General features: G+C 50.6%; 1 protein-coding gene and 9 non-coding genes across 10 annotated transcripts in view; all 10 read right to left on the bottom strand.

The window, feature by feature from the left end:
• The window catches only part of LOC130092588 (uncharacterized), a 309,454-nt gene that overhangs the window by 244,773 nt on the left and 38,158 nt on the right, over nt 1-26,523 (bottom strand). The window lies entirely within an intron of this gene.
• On the bottom strand, nt 1,234-1,305 carry trnaq-cug (transfer RNA glutamine (anticodon CUG)). Its single transcript has one exon. It is a non-coding gene; the product is annotated as a tRNA-Gln (tRNA).
• Nucleotides 1,514-1,585, bottom strand: trnaq-uug (transfer RNA glutamine (anticodon UUG)). The gene has a single exon. It is a non-coding gene; the product is annotated as a tRNA-Gln (tRNA).
• trnaf-gaa (transfer RNA phenylalanine (anticodon GAA)) lies at nt 1,711-1,783 on the bottom strand. The gene has a single exon. It is a non-coding gene; the product is annotated as a tRNA-Phe (tRNA).
• Nucleotides 1,882-1,955, bottom strand: trnai-aau (transfer RNA isoleucine (anticodon AAU)). The gene has a single exon. It is a non-coding gene; the product is annotated as a tRNA-Ile (tRNA).
• On the bottom strand, nt 2,581-2,653 carry trnak-cuu (transfer RNA lysine (anticodon CUU)). Its single transcript has one exon. It is a non-coding gene; the product is annotated as a tRNA-Lys (tRNA).
• Nucleotides 3,834-3,905, bottom strand: trnaq-cug (transfer RNA glutamine (anticodon CUG)). The gene has a single exon. It is a non-coding gene; the product is annotated as a tRNA-Gln (tRNA).
• On the bottom strand, nt 7,883-7,954 carry trnaq-uug (transfer RNA glutamine (anticodon UUG)). The gene has a single exon. It is a non-coding gene; the product is annotated as a tRNA-Gln (tRNA).
• On the bottom strand, nt 8,080-8,152 carry trnaf-gaa (transfer RNA phenylalanine (anticodon GAA)). Its single transcript has one exon. It is a non-coding gene; the product is annotated as a tRNA-Phe (tRNA).
• Nucleotides 8,251-8,324, bottom strand: trnai-aau (transfer RNA isoleucine (anticodon AAU)). Its single transcript has one exon. It is a non-coding gene; the product is annotated as a tRNA-Ile (tRNA).

A 26,523-nucleotide genomic window follows, 5' to 3' on the forward strand; every position in this document is an offset into this window, starting at 1 on the left:
CCCACGACCCTGAGATTAAGAGTCTCATGCTCTACCGACTGAGCTAGCCGGGCAGCCGCTGTGAGCTGCTTGGGGCTGGTCGCGGTTTTTATCCGTGCCTAAATTACGCCCGTCATCCGGAGCCTCACATTTCGCACAGGCTTGGCATAGCGTCTCGCGGGTAAAGTCAGGGTTAAGCCTAGAGCCAGGCTCAGAGTGTACTTTTTTTGTTTAAGCCATATATGTTGTTGGGGGATACAATTTCACCCAGTAGAGCAGGCCAGTAATATGCACAATCACAACCCGGAGCTAAAGTTCCGTTTCGGGTCTGTCAAACCGGAACTTGACCTACAAAAAACGCTAGTACATATGGGCGTATGCCAAATCGATTGACCTGATGCCTGATAGGTTACAAGTTACTGGTGCCCTCCTTATGAGAACAAAATCCACATTCGATCAAAGTCGGAAGCTATTGCAGATGCTCGATGGTGTTTTAAAAGGAGTTTTGAGCAGGACCTCTCTGGAACACAGGCCTCCACCACCCGGAACAAAACATGAACATTCCATGCACGCGCCACAGCAAACTTGAGCTGATGTAAACTCTCACATAACACCCGCTGTCTTCTTTGCACACGAGGCAACTGAGCAATCATACCCCTAGACCAACGAGCCAACACACACACATCCTTCCTGCTGCTGCCTGGCCGCAAACATTTCCGTTTGCAAGGCTTAAAGCACAAAGGTTTAATTAAATGTACAACTAAACGGTAGCCAGTGCAAAGTTGCCGACACAGAGGAAATACGGTCTCTTTGCTTTGTGGGCATTGGAAACCACGCTGCAGCACTTTCACACATGCTGTGGGATGGACACCTTCTCACCACATCGTCGAGGGGAATTAGCTCAAATGGTAGAGCGCTCGCTTAGCATGCGAGAGCTAGCGGGATCGATGCCTGCATTCTCCACGCGGTGTACTGCCCTTTTACGCTCACTTCAAAGGGATGTTCAGTTTCACCGCCACATCAGCAGTTGCGCATCAGCTCTGTTTTTTCCCGCCCTTCCGCAAAACAAGTTAAAAAGTTTCCACCGAGATTTGAACTTGGATCGCTGGATTCAAAGCCCAGAGTGCTAACCATTGCACCATGGAACCACCACACGCTGGTCTCTGGTCGTCTGAGAGGCAGATAGCGATGAGGCTAGGTGGAATCAGAAAAGTTTTTTTCGGACGAGGTCCTGCGCACATTCCTGGCAAAAGCAGGTCCCACCGAGATTTGAACTCGGATCGCTGGATTCAGAGTCCAGAGTGCTAACCATTACACCATGGAACCTTGGCGTGGGTAGCCTTTTCCCACCGAGCAGCAGAGGTGTTTAGTCATTCAGCCCAGAAGCGCGACAGCAAAGAGCACGTGAAGCCTTTTCTTTTTAAGCCCATGTTTCCCCGATCTCGACTGGCTTTTAGAGTGCCAGTTTCACCGCCACATCAGCAGTTGCGCATCAGCTCTGTTTTTTCCCGCCCTTCCGCAAAACAAGCTAAAAAGGTTCCACCGAAATTTGAACTCGGATCGCTGGATTCAAAGCCCAGAGTGCTAACCATTACACCATGGAACCACCACACGCTGGTCTCTGGCCGTCTGAGAGGCAGATAGTGATGAGGCTAGGTGGAATCAGGTTAACAGGAGATGACGTTTGCTCACTGGAGACCCTCGACCAAAAACACAGGAACCAGGTTGCTCTGCCGAAACCCGGGATCGAACCAGGGACCTTTAGATCTTCAGTCTAACGCTCTCCCAACTGAGCTATTTCGGCCAGGTCTACTGGCAAATGGTTTGTCCAGCAGGGATTTCTGGGAGACCGCCCGTCACTTTCGAGGTGAGCAGAGCTGAGGGTCCCAGAGAGCAAAAGTGTGGCCAGTACGGGGATCGAACCCACGACCTTGGCGTTATTAGCACCACGCTCTAACCAACTGAGCTAACCTGCCCCGCTCTGACTCCTTTTATCCCCAATTTCCCAGGAATATCCTAGTTGCCCTAGTCAGCTTGAAGAGATTAAAAGCAAAGCCTGAGAACAGGCTCGTCCGGGATTTGAACCCGGGACCTCTCTCACCCTAAGCGAGAATCATACCCCTAGACCAACGAGCCAACACACACATGTCCTACCTGCTGCTGCCTGGCCGAAAACATTTCCGTTTGCCAGGCTTAAAGCACAAAGGTTTAATTAAATGTACAACTAAACGGTAGCCAGTGCAAAGTTGCCGACACAGAGGAAATACGGTCTCTTTGCTTTGTGAGAACTTGACCTACAAAAAACGCTAGTACATATGGGCGTATGCCAAATCGATTGACCTGATGCCTGATAGGTTACAAGTTACTGGTGCCCTCCTTATGAGAACAAAATCCACATTCGATCAAAGTCGGAAGCTATTGCAGATGCTCGATGGTGTTTTAAAAGGAGTTTTGAGCAGGACCACTCTGGAACACAGGCCTCCACCACCCGGAACAAAACATAAACATTCCATGCACGCGCCACAGCAAACTTGGCAGAAGCAGGTCCCGCCGAGATTTGAACTCGGATCGCTGGATTCAGAGTAGATACGCTAATAGATACGCCCAACGTGGGGCTCGAACCCACGACCCTGAGATTAAGAGTCTCATGCTCTACCGACTGAGCTAGCCGGGCAGCCGCTGTGAGCTGCTTGGGGCTGGTCGCGGTTTTTATCCGTGCCTAAATTGCGCCCGTCATCCGGAGCCTCACATTTCGCACAGGCTTGGCATAGCGTCTCGCGGGTAAAGTCAGGGTTAAGCCTAGAGCCAGGCTCAGAGTGTACTTTGTTTGTTTAAGCCATATATGTTGTTGGGGGATACAATTTCACCCAGTAGAGCAGGCCAGTAATATGCACAATCACAACCCGGAGCTAAAGTTCCGTTTCGGGTCTGTCAAACCGGAACTTGACCTACAAAAAACGCTAGTACATATGGGCGTATGCCAAATCGATTGACCTGATGCCTGATAGGTTACAAGTTACTGGTGCCCTCCTTATGAGAACAAAATCCACATTCGATCAAAGTCGGAAGCTATTGCAGATGCCCGATGGTGTTTTAAAAGGAGTTTTGAGCAGGACCTCTCTGGAACACAGGCCTCCACCACCCGGAACAAAACATGAACATTCCATGCACGCGCCACAGCAAACTTGAGCTGATGTAAACTCTCACATAACACCCGCTGTCTTCTTTGCACACGAGGCAACTGAGCAATCATACCCCTAGACCAACGAGCCAACACACACACATCCTTCCTGCTGCTGCCTGGCCGCAAACATTTCCGTTTGCAAGGCTTAAAGCACAAAGGTTTAATTAAATGTACAACTAAACGGTAGCCAGTGCAAAGTTGCCGACACAGAGGAAATACGGTCTCTTTGCTTTGTGGGCATTGGAAACCACGCAGCAGCACTTTCACACATGCTGTGGGATGGACACCTTCTCACCACATCGTCGAGGGGAATTAGCTCAAATGGTAGAGCGCTCGCTTAGCATGCGAGAGCTAGCGGGATCGATGCCTGCATTCTCCACGCGGTGTACTGCCCTTTTACGCTCACTTCAAAGGGATGTTCAGTTTCACCGCCACATCAGCAGTTGCGCATCAGCTCTGTTTTTTCCCGCCCTTCCGCAAAACAAGTTAAAAAGTTTCCACCGAGATTTGAACTTGGATCGCTGGATTCAAAGCCCAGAGTGCTAACCATTGCACCATGGAACCACCACACGCTGGTCTCTGGTCGTCTGAGAGGCAGATAGCGATGAGGCTAGGTGGAATCAGAAAAGTTTTTTTCGGACGAGGTCCTGCGCACATTCCTGGCAAAAGCAGGTCCCACCGAGATTTGAACTCGGATCGCTGGATTCAGAGTCCAGAGTGCTAACCATTACACCATGGAACCTTGGCGTGGGTAGCCTTTTCCCACCGAGCAGCAGAGGTGTTTAGTCATTCAGCCCAGAAGCGCGACAGCAAAGAGCACGTGAAGCCTTTTCTTTTTAAGCCCATGTTTCCCCGATCTCGACTGGCTTTTAGAGTGCCAGGGCTGAGTGAAGGGCTCACAGACAGTGAGGTACTCCAGCGTCCGCTGTGACCACGCTGATGTGTGTTGCTCCTGCAGCTTTTTGTGAAGCTGTGTGACACTGTTGCCCCGGGTCCTCTCCCGCATCATTATGACTACACGGTAGTCACACGAGTACCTACAGACAGTCAAATAATTCTGTTCAGTGCCACATCTTATTATTTCAATGTTAATATCAGTAAATCAACGTATTTGATTTTATACAGTACAACAAATTACAGTGCATTGCTCTAAATATGAATGTGTTCTACCTGTATGTCAGAATGGCGGGGAATTTTCTGCGGTGTCCCATGTCGAGCTGTCCCAGGATGTCTTCAGACCAGGCTGGATACTTCTTCTTGCACCCTTTGCACTCCAGATACTCTGTGGCCATGTCATACCACCCGTCTATGTCCAGGACCTTGCGCACAGTGCGATAAAGGCCAGCAGCTGTCAGCTTGTGGTTATTGCAGGCTGGCTGGACACAGACAAGTGGAATGGACCACATCTTCAGCGGCATCCAGAGGAACAGAGGGCGGCAGAAGAAGATATCAGGAGAAGTAGGGGGCTGGGTGAAGACGGTCGGGGGCTGGGGAGGGTACCACCAGAAGTTGGGATGTGGCGTCAGCTCAGGCTTCCCTGTTTTTATGTTGGCCCTGAACAGAGTCTTCCTGATCCAGTCCTGCTGGAAAGATGGGAGTTGCTCTTTCCAGTGAACAGGAAGCTCTGCAGGCGACTGGGACACCTGGCCAGGGGTCCACAATGCTGGAGGAGCAGGATAAGGGGCAGGAGCAGGGGCAGTAGCACGAGCCGGGGCAGGAGCAGGGCCTCTCGAGCCTGCAGTGGCTGGAGCGTAAAAAAACACAACAAAATTATCTTATTGTTTTAGACTTTCACTGCATGACTTTCTCAGCTCTGCTGGACAGCTACTGCGATTACAAGGTTTACTGCAAAGCATGTATGATTAGTAGAGAGACGACATGATGATGAAAAGATGGAAGGAAGCAGTGAAAATCATCCTGTTTTTCATCCAAGCACCATTAGAAGAAATACAAGAAGAAAAAAAGATGGGATCAGCCAAGTGTGAAGCGAAGCAGACCAAACACTACAACAGCCACTTATTCCAAGGGGAGTGGGGGAAGTGTGAGATGACAAGAATGAGCTTTAGTCAGTGATTACGATAAAAAATGAAATCAAACCTTTTACATACACCTTTAAATTCTCTTTTTTCCTTTGAGGATGTTCACTCAAAGAGTGAATGTAGATTGACACCTGAGAAGTGCCATTCCTCTGTGTTGTGAAATAAAATAATATGATATGTCATTTAAAAAATACTGTTTTGTTTTATTTGTAATTGTTTGTAAAATATTGTTTAAGATTTACATACCTTGAGGAAGTTGTTCCTCAGCTTGCGAGGCTACAGTTGCCATCTCCACGTCATCTTCCTCCTCAAAAAAATCCGTAGCAGCAGAGTCTGTAAAATAACATAAAACACTAAGCACATGTCACCAACACACTTGTATGCGTTAAGTGATACTCACCACATGTAAAGAGCTGTCTCCGGGCTGCGGACTCAGACGCAGGAGGTACACGTGGTCCTGCAGCTGTTGAACACGTATTTTCGTTAGACATATATACTGCATAATATATACTGTAATGATTTTAAAGCTTGCAAATCACTTACAGGTTTTGGCTGGAGACAAAATCTTTTGTGCCAGCTGTGAAGCAGATAAATGCTTCCCCCGCGCCAACAGGGCCTTCACATTGGTCGCCAGCAGTGGCCTGTTCTGAGTGGCAGTAGGTCGAGGAGGAACAGACACAGTGGCAGTGGGCACAGCAGCAGTGAGGGCAGATGCAGCGGGCACAGTGGTGGTGGGCACGTGGGCTGGAGCCTGCCTCTTCAGCACGTATGCTTTGAAAAGGGCCATATTGGTGTTAGGCCTGGCCTTTGCCTTCTTCAGGTAGGTGATGAGAGCCTGGGCCTCCTTGCTTGGGTCCTCATACACCTCCTTCATTGACCTACCCTTAAAATCCCCAAACTCCACCATCAGACATCCAGAGTCTCCTGTCCTCTGGGCCTCCTGCAGCATGGCCTGTTTTTTCTGATACACCTCCACAGCCTCGCCTACCTCCCTGATCTGCGAGGTGTATCTGAGGAACAGGTGTTTGTTGGCCGACAGCGGGTTGTCCCTCTCCTCCTCCCCCAAAATGCTGCTGACCAGATAGCAGGCATACCCCAGTGAGTTCTCCAGCAGCCACAGAAACCTCTGACCCTGGTGTTTCCCAAACTGGATCTTGCAGTGAGCCAGAACCAGGAACTGGTCTGCAGGATTCCCTCCATTCTGCCTCACAAAGGCAGTGGCCTCAGCCAGGACCTCCTCCTTACACCTGGCCCTCCCTGCCAACACGATCTCCCTCCTATTGGCCTCCTCAGTTGGCCCCATTAGGAGTCGACCCTCAAGAGTTCTTCGTAAAACCGGGTATGCATACATAATCTGAAAGGACACAGGCATAAACAGAACGTTACATAGCTGTCATATTCCAACTGAAAGTATTTTACTACAGCATTTGTTTTTTATGTAATTAATTATTATAATATTATAATAATTAATGATTATTATTATTATGAGCATAAGCATTATTGTTTTTTTATACAACTGTGAATCACTTTGAATTGCCTTGTGTACAAATTGTAAATAGTGTGATGAACTTATTAATAAGAAAATAAATAACACTTCTTGGTACAATCTTGCTGGTATCATGCCATGCTTAAATCGTTTTGTTTTGTTTAGCTTTTGTGGCAGAGATTACTAAGAAACACCAAATATAACATAAAGGCATTTATTACAATTCATAATAATATGATCATCAAACAGATCTAAAACTTAAAATGGTATATCAAATCGTTTTGGTATTTCTTTTATAACATAGTTGAGAATCATTTGTTGAAACAAAAAAAAAAAACTTGTCTTTAAATATGTATAACATAGTATTTAAAAAGATAACATAAATATGTATACTGGTGTATAACATAGTATAGTATAACATATATGAATTAAACTTTTTTTTTAAAGGTTTTAGTAAAAATGTTCTTGTGCTCAAAATAATGTAATGAATGACACAAAAAAAAAACTAAATTAACAACAACAACAACAAAATGGTTTAAGGAGGATATAGCTTAATTAGCGGTCGGCTAATTATCTTGACAGTAGTGACATGTTTTTTACTGTATATCATGGTAAAGTTGCAGGTTCACATGTACAGAAGAAAACATGTGCTATTACACGCTAGCTAGCTTTATTGGCATGTTTAATTGTCTAAAAACACACACTGTTTATGAATAAATAATGATCGATTATACAGTCGTGAAGAATAGACTTACCTGTTGCAAAGATTGCAAAGATGACGATAATAATAGCGGTCGCCGATTGGTCAAAAGTAAGCCACAGGGAGCAGAGCCAGGAGAGAAACGCGATTGGTCAAAAGTAAGCCCCAGGAGAGAAACGCGATTGGTCAAAAGTAAGCCACAGGAGAGAAACGCGATTGGTCAAAAGTAAGCCACAGGAGAGAACGCGATTGGTCAAAAGTAAGCCACAGCAGAGAAACGCGATTGGCTCACGTGGGCTTACTTTGGGCTTACTTTGGCTCAATCGGTAGGAAGCAGTAGGCGCAAGCGAGAGGTAGCGGGATCGATGCCCGCATTCTCCACGTGGTGTACTGCCCTTTTACGCTCACTTCAAAGGGATGTTCAGTTTCACCGCCACATCAGCAGTTGCGCATCAGCTCTGTTTTTTCCCGCCCTTCCGCAAAACAAGCTAAAAAGGTTCCACCGAGATTTGAACTCGGATCGCTGGATTCAAAGCCCAGAGTGCTAACCATTACACCATGGAACCACCACACGCTGGTCTCTGGCCGTCTGAGAGGCAGATAGTGATGAGGCTAGGTGGAATCAGGTTAACAGGAGATGACGTTTGCTCACTGGAGACCCTCGACCAAAAACACAGGAACCAGGTTGCTCTGCCGAAACCCGGGATCGAACCAGGGACCTTTAGATCTTCAGTCTAACGCTCTCCCAACTGAGCTATTTCGGCCAGGTCTACTGGCAAATGGTTTGTCCAGCAGGGATTTCTGGGAGACCGCCCGTCACTTTCGAGGTGAGCAGAGCTGAGGGTCCCAGAGAGCAAAAGTGTGGCCAGTACGGGGATCGAACCCACGACCTTGGCGTTATTAGCACCACGCTCTAACCAACTGAGCTAACCTGCCCCGCTCTGACTCCTTTTATCCCCAATTTCCCAGGAATATCCTAGTTGCCCTAGTCAGCTTGAAGAGATTAAAAGCAAAGCCTGAGAACAGGCTCGTCCGGGATTTGAACCCGGGACCTCTCTCACCCTAAGCGAGAATCATACCCCTAGACCAACGAGCCAACACACACATGTCCTTCCTGCTGCTGCCTGGCCGAAAACATTTCCGTTTGCCAGGCTTAAAGCACAAAGGTTTAATTAAATGTACAACTAAACGGTAGCCAGTGCAAAGTTGCCGACACAGAGGAAATACGGTCTCTTTGCTTTGTGAGAACTTGACCTACAAAAAACGCTAGTACATATGGGCGTATGCCAAATCGATTGACCTGATGCCTGATAGGTTACAAGTTACTGGTGCCCTCCTTATGAGAACAAAATCCACATTCGATCAAAGTCCGAAGCTATTGCAGATGCTCGATGGTGTTTTAAAAGGAGTTTTGAGCAGGACCACTCTGGAACACAGGCCTCCACCACCCGGAACAAAACATAAACATTCCATGCACGCGCCACAGCAAACTTGAGCTGATGTAAACTCTCACATAACACCCGCTGTCTTCTTTGCACACGAGGCAACTGAGCAATCATACCCCTAGACCAACGAGCTCCCCGTGGAAATTGCATTAAAAGGTCATATTTCATAAATAAGGTGGTTATTTGTGGTCAAGCCTACTGTACACCCCTTAGGGGACACAGCACAACACACTGATGTACATTACAGATATTAATTGTGCAAAATTTACATAAAATCATACTGTTCACGGGGAGCCTAAAGGGGCTCCGTCGAATGAGTTGCGGGTGGGATGCAGTTTTCGACTTAGACATTTTCAGCGGGTGAATCCCCGTAATTACGAGGCGATTTCAACACATGTGTGGAAGTCCCACCTGCAACTAATTTGACGGAGCCCCTGTAGGCTCCCCGTGGAAATTGCATTAAAAGGTCATATTTCTTAAATAAAGTGATTATTTGTGGTCAAGCCTACTGTACACCCCTCAGGGGACACAGCACAACACACTGATTTACATTACAGATATTGATTGTGCAAAATTGGCATAAAATCATACTGTTCACGGGGAGCCTACAGGGGCTCCGTCGAATGAGTTGCGGGTGGGATGCTCTTTTTAACTTTGACATTTTCAGCGGGTGAATCCCCGTAATTACGAGGCGATTTCAACACATGTGTGGAAGTCCCACGGGTGCCTCCCCATGCCCGGAGTATGGACCTCCAAGTCGGCTTGCTTTCCGAGATACACCCGGTCAAAGTCACATTTTTGACCGGGCATAACTCCAAAGCCAAGCCGACTTTGGGCTCCATACTCTGGGGTAATGGGGGGCCCATGGGTGCCTACCCAAGCCCGGAGTATGGACCTCCAAGTCGGCGTGGTTTCTGAGATACACCCGGTCAAACCTGGACAGGAAGTGGCCGTATCTCGGAAACGGTAGGTCCCACGAGCCGGGGACGGTGGGGTCTGAAGGGCCCCAATGGGCCCCCCTCATGCCCGGAGTTTGGAGCTCCAACTCGGCTTGGTTTTCGAGATACACCCGATCAAACCTGGACAGGAAGTGGCCGTATCTCGGAAACGGAAGGTCCCACGAGCCGGGGACGGTGGGGTCTGAAGGGCCCCAATGGGCCCCCCTCATGCCCGGAGTTTGGAGCTCCAACTCGGCTTAACTCCCGAGATACACCCGGTTATACAAAAGGGACTTTTGGACAAAACGATCTATATCTCGGAAATGACGGGCCCCAGCGGATCGTACTTCGGGGCAGTGAGGGGTCCCTAGGGGCCCTCTCAGACCCCAGAGTCCCGAGCCTCTAGGACCCTTCCTTCTGAAGTGAACCCTTTCCTGTTGGGCCCCGTATCTCGGACCGTGGGGGCGCTAGAAGCACGGGCTAGGGCGCGTTGGAGAGGGCCCCTCGGGACCCTACTTTGACCCGAGTTTGGTGTCTCTAGGTGGTTGGGTCCCCGAGTTATAGCCGTTTAAAGTTCGGAGCCCACCTGCAACTCATTTGACGGACCCCCTGTAGGCTCCCCGTGGAAATTGCATTAAAAGGTCATATTTCATAAATAAGGTGGTTATTTGTGGTCAAGCCTACTGTACACCCCTTAGGGGACACAGCACAACACACTGATGTACATTACAGATATTAATTGTGCAAAATTTACATAAAATCATACTGTTCACGGGGAGCCTAAAGGGGCTCCGTCGAATGAGTTGCGGGTGGGATGCAGTTTTCGACTTAGACATTTTCAGCGGGTGAATCCCTGTAATTACGAGGCGATTTCAACACATGTGTGGAAGTCCCACCTGCAACTAATTTGACGGAGCCCCTGTAGGCTCCCCGTGGAAATTGCATTAAAAGGTCATATTGCTTAAATAAAGTGATTATTTGTGGTCAAGCCTACTGTACACCCCTCAGGGGACACAGCACAACACACTGATTTACATTACAGATATTGATTGTGCAAAATTGGCATAAAATCATACTGTTCACGGGGAGCCTACAGGGGCTCCGTCGAATGAGTTGCGGGTGGGATGCTCTTTTTAACTTTGACATTTTCAGCGGGTGAATCCCCGTAATTACGAGGCGATTTCAACACATGTGTGGAAGTCCCACGGGTGCCTCCCCATGCCCGGAGTATGGACCTCCAAGTCGGCTTGCTTTCCGAGATACACCCGGTCAAAGTCACATTTTTGACCGGGCATAACTCCAAAGCCAAGCCGACTTTGGGCTCCATACTCTGGGGTAATGGGGGGCCCATGGGTGCCTACCCAAGCCCGGAGTATGGACCTCCAAGTCGGCGTGGTTTCTGAGATACACCCGGTCAAACCTGGACAGGAAGTGGCCGTATCTCGGAAACGGTAGGTCCCACGAGCCGGGGACGGTGGGGTCTGAAGGGCCCCAATGGGCCCCCCTCATGCCCGGAGTTTGGAGCTCCAACTCGGCTTGGTTTTCGAGATACACCCGATCAAACCTGGACAGGAAGTGGCCGTATCTCGGAAACGGAAGGTCCCACGAGCCGGGGACGGTGGGGTCTGAAGGGCCCCAATGGGCTTCCCTCATGCCCGGAGTTTGGAGCTCCATCTCGGCTTAACTCCCGAGATACACCCGGTTATACAGAAGGGACTTTTGGACAAAACGATCTATATCTCGGAAATGACGGGCCCCAGCGGATCGTACTTCGGGGCAGTGAGGGGTCCCTAGGGGCCCTCTCAGACCCCAGAGTCCCGAGACTCTAGGACCCTTCCTTCTGAAGTGAACCCTTTCCTGTTGGGCCCCGTATCTCGGACCGTGGGGGCGCTAGAAGCACGGGCTAGGGCGCGTTGGAGAGGGCCCCTCGGGACCCTACTTTGACCCGAGTTTGGTGTCTCTAGGCGGTTGGGTCCCCGAGTTATAGCCGTTTGAAGTTCGGAGCCCACCTGCAACTCATTTGACGGACCCCCTGTAGGCTCCCCGTGGAAATTGCATTAAAAGGTCATATTTCATAAATAAGGTGGTTATTTGTGGTCAAGCCTACTGTACACCCCTTAGGGGACACAGCACAACACACTGATGTACATTACAGATATTAATTGTGCAAAATTTACATAAAATCATACTGTTCACGGGGAGCCTAAAGGGGCTCCGTCGAATGAGTTGCGGGTGGGATGCAGTTTTCGACTTAGACATTTTCAGCGGGTGAATCCCCGTAATTACGAGGCGATTTCAACACATGTGTGGAAGTCCCACCTGCAACTCATTTGACGGAGCCCCTGTAGGCTCCCCGTGGAAATTGCATTAAAAGGTCATATTTCTTAAATAAAGTGATTATTTGTGGTCAAGCCTACTGTACACCCCTCAGGGGACACAGCACAACACACTGATGTACATTACAGATATTAATTGTGCAAAATTTACATAAAATCATACTGTTCACGGGGAGCCTAAAGGGGCTCCGTCGAATGAGTTGCGGGTGGGATGCAGTTTTCGACTTAGACATTTTCAGCGGGTGAATCCCCGTAATTACGAGGCGATTTCAACACATGTGTGGAAGTCCCACCTGCAACTCATTTGACGGAGCCCCTGTAGGCTCCCCGTGGAAATTGCATTAAAAGGTCATATTTCATAAATAAAGTGATTATTTGTGGTCAAGCCTACTGTACACCCCTCAGGGGACACAGCACAACACACTGATTTACATTACAGATATTGATTGTGCAAAATTGGCATAAAATCATACTGTTCACGGGGAGCCTACAGGGGCTCCGTCGAATGAGTTGCGGGTGGGATGCTCTTTTTAACTTTGACATTTTCAGCGGGTGAATCCCCGTAATTACGAGGCGATTTCAACACATGTGTGGAAGTGCCACGGGTGCCTCCCCATGCCCGGAGTATGGACCTCCAAGTCGGCTTGCTTTCCGAGATACACCCGGTCAAAGTCACATTTTTGACCGGGCATAACTCCAAAGCCAAGCCGACTTTGGGCTCCATACTCTGGGGTAATGGGGGGCCCATGGGTGCCTACCCAAGCCCGGAGTATGGACCTCCAAGTCGGCGTGGTTTCTGAGATACACCCGGTCAAACCTGGACAGGAAGTGGCCGTATCTCGGAAACGGTAGGTCCCACGAGCCGGGGACGGTGGGGTCTGAAGGGCCCCAATGGGCCCCCCTCATGCCCGGAGTTTGGAGCTCCAACTCGGCTTGGTTTTTTAGATACACCCGATCAAACCTGGACAGGAAGTGGCCGTATCTCGGAAACGGAAGGTCCCACGAGCCGGGGACGGTGGGGTCTGAAGGGCCCCAATGGGCCCCCCTCATGCCCGGAGTTTGGAGCTCCAACTCGGCTTAACTCCCGAGATACACCCGGTTATACAAAAGGGACTTTTGGACAAAACGATCTATATCTCGGAAATGACGGGCCCCAGCGGATCGTACTTCGGGGCAGTGAGGGGTCCCTAGGGGCCCTCTCAGACCCCAGAGTCCCGAGACTCTAGGACCCTTCCTTCTGAAGTGAACCCTTTCCTGTTGGGCCCCGTATCTCGGACCGTGGGGGCGCTAGAAGCACGGGCTAGGGCGCGTTGGAGAGGGCCCCTCGGGACCCCACTTTGGCCCGAGTTTGGTGTCTCTAGGTGGTTGGGTCCCCGAGTTATAGCCGTTTAAAGTTCGGAGCCCACCTGCAGCTCATTTGACGGACCCCCTGTAGGCTCCCCGTGGAAATTGCATTAAAAGGTCATATTTCATAAATAAGTTGGTTATTTGTGGTCAAGCCTACTGTACACCCCTTAGGAGACACAGCACAACACACTGATGTACATTACAGATATTGATTGTGCAAAATTTACATAAAATCATACTGTTCACGGGGAGCCTAAAGGGGCTCCGTCGAATGAGTTGCGGGTGGGATGCAGTTTTCGACTTAGACATTTTCAGCGGGTGAATCCCCGTAATTACGAGGCGATTTCAACACATGTGTGGAAGTCCCACCTGCAACTCATTTGACGGAGCCCCTGTAGGCTCCCCGTGGAAATTGCATTAAAAGGTCATATTTCATAAATAAAGTGATTATTTGTGGTCAAGCCTACTGTACACCCCTCAGGGGACACAGCACAACACACTGATTTACATTACAGATATTGATTGTTCAAAATTGGCATAAAATCATACTGTTCACGGGGAGCCTACAGGGGCTCCGTCGAATGAGTTGCGGGTGGGATGATCTTTTTAACTTTGACATTTTCAGCGGGTGAATCCCCGTAATTACGAGGCGATTTCAACACATGTGTGGAAGTCCCACGGGTGCCTCCCCATGCCCGGAGTATGGACCTCCAAGTCGGCTTGCTTTCCGAGATACACCCGGTCAAAGTCGGATTTTTGACCGGGCATAACTCCAAAGCCAAGCCGACTTGGGGCTCCATACTCTGGGGTAATGGGGGGCCCATGGGTGCCTACCCAAGCCCGGAGTATGGACCTCCAAGTCGGCGTGGTTTCTGAGATACACCCGGTCAAACCTGGACAGGAAGTGGCCGTATCTCGGAAACGGTAGGTCCCACGAGCCGGGGACGGTGGGGTCTGAAGGGCCCCAATGGGCCCCCCTCATGCCCGGAGTTTGGAGCTCCAACTCGGCTTGGTTTTCGAGATACACCCGATCAAACCTGGACAGGAAGTGGCCGTATCTCGGAAACGGAAGGTCCCACGAGCCGGGGACGGTGGGGTCTGAAGGGCCCCAATGGGCCCCCATCATGCCCGGAGTTTGGAGCTCCAACTCGGCTTAACTCCCGAGATACACCCGGTTATACAAAAGGGACTTTTGGATAAAACGATCTATATCTCGGAAATGACGGGCCCCAGCGGATCGTACTTCGGGGCAGTGAGGGGTCCCTAGGAGCCCTCTCAGACCCCAGAGTCCCGTGCCTCTAGGACCCTTCCTTCTGAAGTGAACCCTTTCCTGTTGGGCCCCGTATCTCGGACCGTGGAGGCGCTAGAAGCACGGGCTAGGGCGCGTTGGAGAGGGCCCCTCGGGACCCTACTTTGACCCGAGTTTGGTGTCTCTAGGCGGTTGGGTCCCCGAGTTATAGCCGTTTAAAGTTCGGAGCCCACCTGCAACTCATTCGACGGACCCCCTGTAGGCTCCCCGTGGAAATTGCATTAAAAGGTCATATTTCATAAATAAGGTGGTTATTTGTGGTCAAGCCTACTGTACACCCCTTAGGGGACACAGCACAACACACTGATGTACATTACAGATATTAATTGTGCAAAATTTACATAAAATCATACTGTTCACGGGGAGCCTAAAGGGGCTCCGTCGAATGAGTTGCGGGTGGGATGCAGTTTTCGACTTAGACATTTTCAGCGGGTGAATCCCCGTAATTACGAGGCGATTTCAACACATGTGTGGAAGTCCCACCTGCAACTCATTTGACGGAGCCCCTGTAGGCTCCCCGTGGAAATTGCATTAAAAGGTCATATTTCTTAAATAAAGTGATTATTTGTGGTCAAGCCTACTGTACACCCCTCAGGGGACACAGCACAACACACTGATGTACATTACAGATATTAATTGTGCAAAATTTACATAAAATCATACTGTTCACGGGGAGCCTAAAGGGGCTCCGTCGAATGAGTTGCGGGTGGGATGCAGTTTTCGACTTAGACATTTTCAGCGGGTGAATCCCCGTAATTACGAGGCGATTTCAACACATGTGTGGAAGTCCCACCTGCAACTCATTTGACGGAGCCCCTGTAGGCTCCCCGTGGAAATTGCATTAAAAGGTCATATTTCATAAATAAAGTGATTATTTGTGGTCAAGCCTACTGTACACCCCTCAGGGGACACAGCACAACACACTGATTTACATTACAGATATTGATTGTGCAAAATTGGCATAAAATCATACTGTTCACGGGGAGCCTACAGGGGCTCCGTCGAATGAGTTGCGGGTGGGATGCTCTTTTTAACTTTGACATTTTCAGCGGGTGAATCCCCGTAATTACGAGGCGATTTCAACACATGTGTGGAAGTGCCACGGGTGCCTCCCCATGCCCGGAGTATGGACCTCCAAGTCGGCTTGCTTTCCGAGATACACCCGGTCAAAGTCACATTTTTGACCGGGCATAACTCCAAAGCCAAGCCGACTTTGGGCTCCATACTCTGGGGTAATGGGGGGCCCATGGGTGCCTACCCAAGCCCGGAGTATGGACCTCCAAGTCGGCGTGGTTTCTGAGATACACCCGGTCAAACCTGGACAGGAAGTGGCCGTATCTCGGAAACGGTAGGTCCCACGAGCCGGGGACGGTGGGGTCTGAAGGGCCCCAATGGGCCCCCCTCATGCCCGGAGTTTGGAGCTCCAACTCGGCTTGGTTTTTTAGATACACCCGATCAAACCTGGACAGGAAGTGGCCGTATCTCGGAAACGGAAGGTCCCACGAGCCGGGGACGGTGGGGTCTGAAGGGCCCCAATGGGCCCCCCTCATGCCCGGAGTTTGGAGCTCCAACTCGGCTTAACTCCCGAGATACACCCGGTTATACAAAAGGGACTTTTGGACAAAACGATCTATATCTCGGAAATGACGGGCCCCAGCGGATCGTACTTCGGGGCAGTGAGGGGTCCCTAGGGGCCCTCTCAGACCCCAGAGTCCCGAGACTCTAGGACCCTTCCTTCTGAAGTGAACCCTTTCCTGTTGGGCCCCGTATCTCGGACCGTGGGGGCGCTAGAAGCACGGGCTAGGGCGCGTTGGAGAGGGCCCCTCGGGACCCCACTTTGGCCCGAGTTTGGTGTCTCTAGGTGGTTGGGTCCCCGAGTTATAGCCGTTTAAAGTTCGGAGCCCACCTGCAGCTCATTTGACGGACCCCCTGTAGGCTCCCCGTGGAAATTGCATTAAAAGGTCATATTTCATAAATAAGTTGGTTATTTGTGGTCAAGCCTACTGTACACCCCTTAGGAGACACAGCACAACACACTGATGTACATTACAGATATTGATTGTGCAAAATTTACATAAAATCATACTGTTCACGGGGAGCCTAAAGGGGCTCCGTCGAATGAGTTGCGGGTGGGATGCAGTTTTCGACTTAGACATTTTCAGCGGGTGAATCCCCGTAATTACGAGGCGATTTCAACACATGTGTGGAAGTCCCACCTGCAACTCATTTGACGGAGCCCCTGTAGGCTCCCCGTGGAAATTGCATTAAAAGGTCATATTTCATAAATAAAGTGATTATTTGTGGTCAAGCCTACTGTACACCCCTCAGGGGACACAGCACAACACACTGATTTACATTACAGATATTGATTGTTCAAAATTGGCATAAAATCATACTGTTCACGGGGAGCCTACAGGGGCTCCGTCGAATGAGTTGCGGGTGGGATGATCTTTTTAACTTTGACATTTTCAGCGGGTGAATCCCCGTAATTACGAGGCGATTTCAACACATGTGTGGAAGTCCCACGGGTGCCTCCCCATGCCCGGAGTATGGACCTCCAAGTCGGCTTGCTTTCCGAGATACACCCGGTCAAAGTCGGATTTTTGACCGGGCATAACTCCAAAGCCAAGCCGACTTGGGGCTCCATACTCTGGGGTAATGGGGGGCCCATGGGTGCCTACCCAAGCCCGGAGTATGGACCTCCAAGTCGGCGTGGTTTCTGAGATACACCCGGTCAAACCTGGACAGGAAGTGGCCGTATCTCGGAAACGGTAGGTCCCACGAGCCGGGGACGGTGGGGTCTGAAGGGCCCCAATGGGCCCCCCTCATGCCCGGAGTTTGGAGCTCCAACTCGGCTTGGTTTTCGAGATACACCCGATCAAACCTGGACAGGAAGTGGCCGTATCTCGGAAACGGAAGGTCCCACGAGCCGGGGACGGTGGGGTCTGAAGGGCCCCAATGGGCCCCCATCATGCCCGGAGTTTGGAGCTCCAACTCGGCTTAACTCCCGAGATACACCCGGTTATACAAAAGGGACTTTTGGATAAAACGATCTATATCTCGGAAATGACGGGCCCCAGCGGATCGTACTTCGGGGCAGTGAGGGGTCCCTAGGAGCCCTCTCAGACCCCAGAGTCCCGTGCCTCTAGGACCCTTCCTTCTGAAGTGAACCCTTTCCTGTTGGGCCCCGTATCTCGGACCGTGGAGGCGCTAGAAGCACGGGCTAGGGCGCGTTGGAGAGGGCCCCTCGGGACCCTACTTTGACCCGAGTTTGGTGTCTCTAGGCGGTTGGGTCCCCGAGTTATAGCCGTTTAAAGTTCGGAGCCCACCTGCAACTCATTCGACGGACCCCCTGTAGGCTCCCCGTGGAAATTGCATTAAAAGGTCATATTTCATAAATAAGGTGGTTATTTGTGGTCAAGCCTACTGTACACCCCTTAGGGGACACAGCACAACACACTGATGTACATTACAGATATTAATTGTGCAAAATTTACATAAAATCATACTGTTCACGGGGAGCCTAAAGGGGCTCCGTCGAATGAGTTGCGGGTGGGATGCAGTTTTCGACTTAGACATTTTCAGCGGGTGAATCCCCGTAATTACGAGGCGATTTCAACACATGTGTGGAAGTCCCATCGGCAACTCATTTGACATAGGCTGTTAGTGTCCAATTGGGCCAATTAAGCACGAAAATAGGTCAAAGGGACACGGAACTTCACACACCGTCCCAGGGGCCCGTGACGAGATGCACAAGTCAGTTTCGGGTCGATTGGACCATTCTGTCCGTTTTCCACGAAACACCTTCGAAAACAAATGGTATGAGTTGCAAGTGTACACAGTCCCCGTCGGGCACCCGGAGCTTCGAGGGGCCCCAAACTTCACGTACCGCTCGTCTGGGGGCCCCACGAGAGCATATCAATAGGAAGGGCCTCTAGAACACAGGGGAAATATTTTTGGTGCGCTTTGTTAAAAATTCTCAATAGGCCCTCTTTCTCACATAGACCTACAGACCCTCTTGAATGGGCAATTTGAAAAAATAGGGTGGAGAATGTTTTTCTGCAAAAACACATACTTATGACTGACACAGGACCCCGGGGGGCCCCCGATCACCACCGTACAAAATTTGGAGCCCCTGCGACCTTTTGACACCTGCTTGCTCAACTTATTCGACATAGGCTATAGGTTTCCAAACGGGCCAATTAAGCAAGAAAACATATCGAAGAGACACGGAACTTCACACACCGTCCCAGGGGCCCGTGACGAGGCGCCCAAGTCAGTTTCGGGACGACAGCGCCGAACCTTGGCTTAACCCTAACCCTAGCCGTAGTCCCATCTGTAACTCGTTTGACATAGGCTGGTGGTGTCCAACTAGACCAAATAAGAACGAAAAAAGGTCGAAGGGGCGCGGAACTTCGGACGCCGCCCCAGGGGCCCGTGACGAGACGCACGACCGGGTTTCGGGTCGAACGGACCTTTTTAACCAACCCGTTGGCTGAATGACACACTCGGAAATGACCCAGGACCCCGGGGTCCGGGGTCTTGGGCCGGTGGCCCCTGGACTACCCCCATGCCAAATTTGGAGCCCCTGCGACCTTTTGACCCCTGCTTTCCAGACGTACCACCGGCAACTTATTCGACATAGGCTGCTGGTGTCCAATTGGGCCAATTGAGCACGAAAATAGGTCAAAGGGACACGGAACTCGTCGGAACTTCACGTACCGCTCGTCTGGGGGCCCCACGAGAGCATATCAAAAGGAAGGGCCTCTAGAACACAGGGGAAATATTTTTGGTGCGCTTTGTTAAAAATTCTCAATAGAACCTCTTTCTCACATAGACCTGCAGACCCTCTTGAATGGGCAGTTTGAAAAATACGGTGGAGAATGTTTTTCTGCAAAAACACGTATTTATGACTGACATAGGACCCCGGGGGTACCCCGATCACCACCATACAAAATTTGGAGCCCCTGAGACCTTTTGACCCCTGCTTTACAGACGTACCACCGGCAACTTATTCGACATAGGCTGCTGGTGTCCAATTGGGCCAATTGAGCACGAAAATAGGTCAAAGGGACACGGAACTCGTCGGAACTTCACGTACCGCTCGTCTGGGGGCCCCACGAGAGCATATCAAAAGGAAGGGCCTCTAGAACACAGGGGAAATATTTTTGGTGCGCTTTGTTAAAAATTCTCAATAGAACCTCTTTCTCACATAGACCTGCAGACCCTCTTGAATGGGCAGTTTGAAAAATAGGGTGGAGAATGTTTTTCTGCAAAAACACGTATTTATGACTGTCATAGGACCCCGGGGGTACCCCGATCACCACCATACAAAATTTGGAGCCCCCGAGACCTTTTGACCCCTGCTTTACAGACGTACCACCGGCAACTTATTCGACATAGGCTGCTGGTGTCCAATTGGGCCAATTGAGCACGAAAATAGGTCAAAGGGACACGGAACTCGTCGGAACTTCACGTACCGCTCGTCTGGGGGCCCCACGAGAGCATATCAAAAGGAAGGGCCTCTAGAACACAGGGGAAATATTTTTGGTGCGCTTTGTTAAAAATTCTCAATAGAACCTCTTTCTCACATAGACCTGCAGACCCTCTTGAATGGGCAGTTTGAAAAATAGGGTGGAGAATGTTTTTCTGCAAAAACACGCATTTATGACTGACATAGGACCCCGGGGGTACCCCGATCACCACCATACAAAATTTGGAGCCCCTGAGACCTTTTGACCCCTGCTTTACAGACGTACCACCGGCAACTTATTCGACATAGGCTGCTGGTGTCCAATTGGGCCAATTGAGCACGAAAATAGGTCAAAGGGACACGGAACTCGTCGGAACTTCACGTACCGCTCGTCTGGGGGCCCCACGAGAGCATATCAAAAGGAAGGGCCTCTAGAACACAGGGGAAATATTTTTGGTGCGCTTTGTTAAAAATTCTCAATAGAACCTCTTTCTCACATAGACCTGCAGACCCTCTTGAATGGGCAGTTTGAAAAATAGGGTGGAGAATGTTTTTCTGCAAAAACACGTATTTATGACTGACATAGGACCCCGGGGGTACCCCGATCACCACCATACAAAATTTGGAGCCCCTGAGACCTTTTGCACACTCGGAAATGACCCTGGACCCCGGGGTCCGGGGTCTTGGCCCGGGGGGCCCTGCACTACCTCCATGACAAATTTGGAGCCCCTGTGACCTTTTGACCCCTGAAGAACAAAATACCACGAAGAACACCATAGGTAGGCTGTCAGGGGACAAATATGCACTTCGTGGACAAACGTAGGCTGTCAGGGGACAAAAAATGCACTTCGTGGACAAACGTAGGCTGTCAGGGGACTAAAAATGCACTTCGTGGACAGACGTAGGCTGTCAGGGGACAAAAATGCACTTCGTGGACAGACGTAGGCTGTCAGGGGACTAAAAATGCACTTCGTGGACAAACGTAGGCTGTCAGGGGACTAAAAATGCACTTCGTGGACAAACGTAGGCTGTCAGGGGGACAAATAGGCACTTTCATGGATAAACACATTAAATAAGTTAGAAGTAGGCGTTTTAGGCTGGTCTTGGACATGAACAGCGCCCCTAGAGGTGTACCTACGGAGCCTATGGCCCCTTGCACTCCCTTATAGCAAAGTAAGGGACATCATCCCAATGGACAACACAGCTGAATGGCAAATGGGATCCAAAATGAAGCCAGCGTGTCCACCGTAATACAGTTTGACCAATGGCCGCTTAAATCAATGGGAAAATTTCCACGAACAGCCTAAATTCCCTTACCGTTAATAAGGGAAGTTCCTTACTCGCCGCGTTGAATTGACACACGGTGGACGGCATTCCCTGATCGCTGCGCGCTGACCTCAAAACATTTTTTAGGGACAACGAAACGCCACTGGCCTCATCTTGGGACTCCCCCGACGTCCGTGGAAAAAAACCCATGTCTCCAGACCCCCCAGGGGCCCCGCAACGGGGGTCCAAAGTCACAACGGCCTTACTGCTGAAGCCTTTACTAGCTGAAAATGTCTAAGTCAAACACAGCATCCCACCTGCAACTAATTTGACGGACCACCTGTATGCTCCCCGTGGACATTGCATTAAAAGGTCATATTTCATAAATAAAGTGGTTATATGTGGTCAAGCCTACTGTACACCACTCAGGGGACACAGCACAACACACTGATGTACATTACAGATATTAATTGTGCAAAATTTGCATGAAATCATACTGTTCACGGGGAGCCTACAGGGGCTCCGTCGAATGAGTTGCGGGTGGGATGCTCTTTTTAACTTAGACATTTTCAGCGGGTGAATCCCCGTAATTACGAGGCGATTTCAACACATGTGTTGAAGGCCAGTGAGTATTAAGCTACAGGTTTGATGCTTATTTTGACCGGGTGTATCTTAAGAACCAAGCCGACTTTTGGCTCCATACTAGGGGGTCATGGGGGGCCCATGAGTACCTACCCACGCCCGGAGTTTGGAGCTCCAAGTCGGCCTGGTTTCCGAGATACACCCGGTCAAAGTTCCACAGGAAGTTGCAATGTCTTTGGAACCAAGCCGACTTGAGGCTCCATAATCTGGGGTCATGGGGGGCCCATGGGTACCTACCCACACCCGGAGTTTGGAGCTCCAAGTCGGTGTAGTTTCCGAGTTACACCCGGTCAAAGTTCCACAGGAAGTTGCCATATCTCGGGAACCAAGCCAACTTGGGGCTCCATACTCTGGGGTCATGGGGGGCCCATAGGTTCCTACCAACACCCGGAGATTGGAGCTCCAAGTCGGCGTGGTTTCCGAGATACACCCGGTCAAATTCCCACAGGAAGTTGCCATATCTCGGGAACCAAGCCGAATTGGGGCTCCATACTCTGGGGTCATGTGGGGCCCAAGGGTGACTCCCCATGCCCGGAGTATGGAGCCCCAAGTCGGCTTGGTTTCCGAGATACACCCGGTCAAACCTGGACAGGAAGTGGCCGTATCTCGGAAACGGAAGGTCCCACGAGCCGGGGACGGTGGGGTCTGAAGGGGCCCAATGGGCCCCTCTCATGCCCGGAGTTTGGAGCTCCAACTCGGCTTAACTCCCGAGATACACCCGGTTATACATAAGGAACTTTTGCAAAAAACGGTCTATATCTCCGAAATGACGGGTCCCAGCGGATCGTTCTTTGGGGTGGTGAGGGGTCCTTAGGGGCCCTCTCAGACCCCAGAGTCCCGAGGTTCTGAGACCCTTACTTCTGAAGTGAACCCTTTCCTGTTGGGCCCCGTATCTCGGACCGTGGGGGCGCTAGAAGCACGGGCTAGGGCGCGTTGGAGAGGGCCCCTCGGGACCCTACTTTGACCCGAGTTTGGTGTCTCTAGGTGGTTGGGTCCCCGAGTTATAGCCGTTTAAAGTTCGGAGCCCACCTGCAACTCATTTGACGGACCCCCTGTAGGCTCCCCGTGGAAATTACATTAAAAGGTCATATTTCATAAATAAGGTGGTTATTTGTGGTCAAGCCTACTGTACACCCCTCAGGGGACACAGCACAACACACTGATGCACATTACAGATATTAATTGTGCAAAATTGGCATAAAATCATACTGTTCACGGGGAGCATACAGGGGCTCCGTCGAATGAGTTGCGGGTGGGATGCTCTTTTTAACTTAGACATTTTCAGCGGGTGAATCCCCGTAATTACGAGGCGATTTCAACACATGTGTTGAAGGCCAGTGAGTATTAAGCTACAGGTTCAATGCTTATTTTGACCGGGTGTATCTTAAGAACCAAGCCGACTTTTGGCTCCATACTAGGGGGTCATGGGGGGCCCATGAGTACCTACCCACGCCCGGAGTTTGGAGCTCCAAGTCGGCCTGGTTTCCGAGATACACCCGGTCAAAGTTCCACAGGAAGTTGCAATGTCTTTGGAACCAAGCCGACTTGAGGCTCCATAATCTGGGGTCATGGGGGGCCCATGGGTACCTACCCACACCCGGAGTTTGGAGCTCCAAGTCGGTGTAGTTTCCGAGTTACACCCGGTCAAAGTTCCACAGGAAGTTGCCATATCTCGGGAACCAAGCCAACTTGGGGCTCCATACTCTGGGGTCATGGGGGGCCCATACGTTCCTACCAACACCCGGAGATTGGAGCGCCAAGTCGGCGTGGTTTCCGAGATAGACCCAGTCAAAGCTGGACCGGAAGTTGCAGTATCTCAGAAACGGAAGGGCCCAGCAGCTGGAAACGGTGGGGTCTGAAGGGTCCTTATGGGCCCCTCTCATTCCCGGAGATTGGAGCTCCAACTCGGCTTAACTCCCATGATACACCCGGTTATACATTAGGGACTTTTGGACAAAACGATCTACATCTCGGAAAATACGAGTCCCAGCGGATCGTCCTTCGGGGCGGTGAGGGGTCCCTAGGGGCCCTCTCAGACCCCAGAGTCCCGAGGTTCTGAGACCCTTCCTTCTGAAGTGAACCCTTTCCTGTTGGGCCCCGTATCTCGGACCGTGGGGGCGCTAGAAGCACGGGCTAGGGCGCGTTGGAGAGGGCCCCTCGGGACCCTACTTTGACCCGAGTTTGGTGTCTCTAGGCGGTTGGGTCCCCGAGTTATAGCCGTTTAAAGTTCGGAGCCCACCTGCAACTCATTCGACGGACCCCCTGTAGGCTCCCCGTGGAAATTGCATTAAAAGGTCATATTTCATAAATAAGGTGGTTATTTGTGGTCAAGCCTACTGTACACCCCTCAGGGGACACAGCACAACACACTGATGCACATTACAGATATTAATTGTGCAAAATTGGCATAAAATCATACTGTTCACGGGGAGCCTACAGGGGCTCCGTCGAATGAGTTGCGGGTGGGATGCTCTTTTTAACTTTGACATTTTCAGCGGGTGAATCCCCGTATTTACGAGGCGATTTCAACACATGTGTGGAAATCCCATCTGCAACTCATTCAACGGAGCCCCTGCGGGCTCCCTGTGGACACTGCATTAAACGGTCATGTTTCATGAATAAAGTGGTCATTTGCGGTCAAACCTACTGTACACCACTCAAGGGACACAGCACAACACACTGATGTACATTACAGATATTAATTGTGCAAAATTTGCATAAAATAATGAAATGTACACGGGGAGCCTACAGGGGCCCTGTCGAATTAGTTGAGGGTGGGATGCTGTTTTTGACCGGGCATAACTCAGGAACCAAGCCGACTTGGGGCTCCATACTCTGGGGTCATGGAGGGCCCAAGGGTACCTCCCCACGCCCGGAGTATGGACCTCCAAGTCGGCGTGGTTTTTGAGTTACACCCGGTCAAAATTACACAGGAAGTTGCCATATCTCGAGAACCAAGCCGACTTGGGGCTCCATACTCTGGGGTCATTGGGGGCCCATGGGTACCTACCCACGCCCGGAGTTTGGAGCTCCAAGTCGGCGTGGTTTCTGAGTTACACCCGGTCAAATTTCCACAGGAAGTTGCCATATCTCGAGAACCAAGCCGACTTTGGGCTCCATACTCTGGGGTCATGGGGGGCCCATGAGTACCTACCCACGCCCGGAGTTTGGAGCTCCAAAACGGCGTGGTTTACGAGTTACACCCGGTCAAATTTCCACAGGAAGTTGCCATATCTCGGGAACCAAGCCGACTTGGGGCTCCATACTCTGGGGTCATGGGGGGCCCATGGGTACCTACTCACACCCGGAGTTTGGAGTTCCAAGTCGGCGTGGTTTCCGAGATACACCCGGTCAAAGCCTGGTTATGGCATGTCCACAGGGAGCATACAGGGGCTCCGTCGAATGAGTTGCGGGTGGGATGCTCTTTTTAACTTTGACATTTTCAGCGGGTGAATCCCCGTATTTACGAGGCGATTTCAACACATGTGTGGAAGTCCCATCTGCAACTCATTCGACGGAGCCCCTGCGGGCTCCCTGTGGACACTGCATTAAACGGTCATGTTTCATGAATAAAGTGATTATTTGTGGTCAAGCCTACTGTACACCCCGCAGGGGACACAGCACAACACACTGATGTACATTACAGATATTAATTGTGCAAAATTTGCTTAAAATCATACTGTTCACGGGGAGCCTACAGGGGCTCCGTCGAATGAGTTGCGGGTGGGATGCTCTTTTTAACTTTGACATTTTCAGCGGGTGAATCCCCGTAATTACGAGGCGATTTCAACACATGTGTGGAAGTCCCACCTGCAACTAATTTGACGGAGCCCCTGTATGCTCCACGTGGACATTGAATTAAAAAGTCATATTTCATAAATAAAGTGGTTATTTGTGGTCAAGCCTACTGTACTCCACTCAGGGGACACAGCACAACACACTGATGTACATTACAGATATTAATTGTGCAAAATTTGCATAAAATCATACTGTCCACGGGGAGCATACAGGGGCTCCGTCGAATGAGTTGCGGGTGGGATGCTGTTTTTGACCGGGCATAACTCAGGAACCAAGCCGACTTGGGGCTCCATACTCTGGGGTCATGGAGGGCCCAAGGGTGCCTCCCCATGCCCGGAGTATGGACCTCCAAGTCGGCGTGGTTTCCAAGATATACCCGGTCAAAGTCCCATTTTTTACCGGGCATAACTCCAAAGCCAAGCCGACTTTGGGCTCCATACTCAGGGGTAATGGGGGGCCCATGGGTGCCTACCCAGGCCCGCAATTTGGAGCTCCAAGCCGGCGTGGTTTCCGAGTTACACCCGGTCAAAGTTCCACAGGAAGTTGCCATATCTCGAGAACCAAGCCGACTTGGGGCTCCA

This window comes from Rhinichthys klamathensis, unplaced genomic scaffold (genome assembly GCF_029890125.1).
Source record: "Rhinichthys klamathensis goyatoka isolate OS25496 unplaced genomic scaffold, OSU_Roscu_1.1 h1tg000176l_1, whole genome shotgun sequence".
NCBI classification, from domain to species: Eukaryota; Metazoa; Chordata; class Actinopteri; order Cypriniformes; family Leuciscidae; genus Rhinichthys; species Rhinichthys klamathensis.